Source organism: Lucilia cuprina, chromosome 6 (assembly GCF_022045245.1).
Source record: "Lucilia cuprina isolate Lc7/37 chromosome 6, ASM2204524v1, whole genome shotgun sequence".
In the NCBI taxonomy this organism is placed as follows: Eukaryota; Metazoa; Arthropoda; class Insecta; order Diptera; family Calliphoridae; genus Lucilia; species Lucilia cuprina.
Window position 1 is genome coordinate 9,848,159 of NC_060954.1, and position 718 is coordinate 9,848,876.

Consider the following 718-nt stretch of genomic DNA (forward strand, 5'->3'; position numbering starts at 1 on the left):
CTAGAACTGAACTAGAACTGAACTAGAACTGAACTAGAACTGAACTAGAACTAAACTAGAACTGAACTAGAACTGAACTAGAACTGAACTAGAACTAGAACTGAACTATAACTGAACTAGAACTGAACTAGAACTGAACTAGAACTGTACTAGAACTGAACTAGAACTGAACTTGAACTGAACTAGAACTGAACTAGAACTGAACTAGAACTAAACTAGAACTGAACTAGTACTGAACTAGAACTGAACTAGAACTGAACTAGAACTGTACTAGAACTGAACTAGAACTGAACTAGAACTAAACTAGAACTGAACTAGAACTAAACTAGTATTGAACTAGAACTGAACTAGAACTGAACTAAAACTGAACTAGAACTAAACTGGAACTGAACTAAAACTGAATTAGAACTGAACTAGAACTGAACTAGAAATGAACTAGAACTGAACTAGAACTGAACTAGAACTGAACTAGAACTGAACTAGAACTGAACTAGAACTGAACTAGAACTGAACTAGAACTGAACTAGAACTGAACTAGAACTGAACTAGAACTGAACTAGAACTGAACTAGAACTGAACTAGAACTGAACTAGAACTGAACTAGAACTGAACTAGAACTGAACTAGAACTGAACTAGAACTGAACTAGAACTGAACTAGAACTGAACTAGAACTGAACTAGAACTAAACTAGAACTGAACTAGAACTAAACTAGAAAT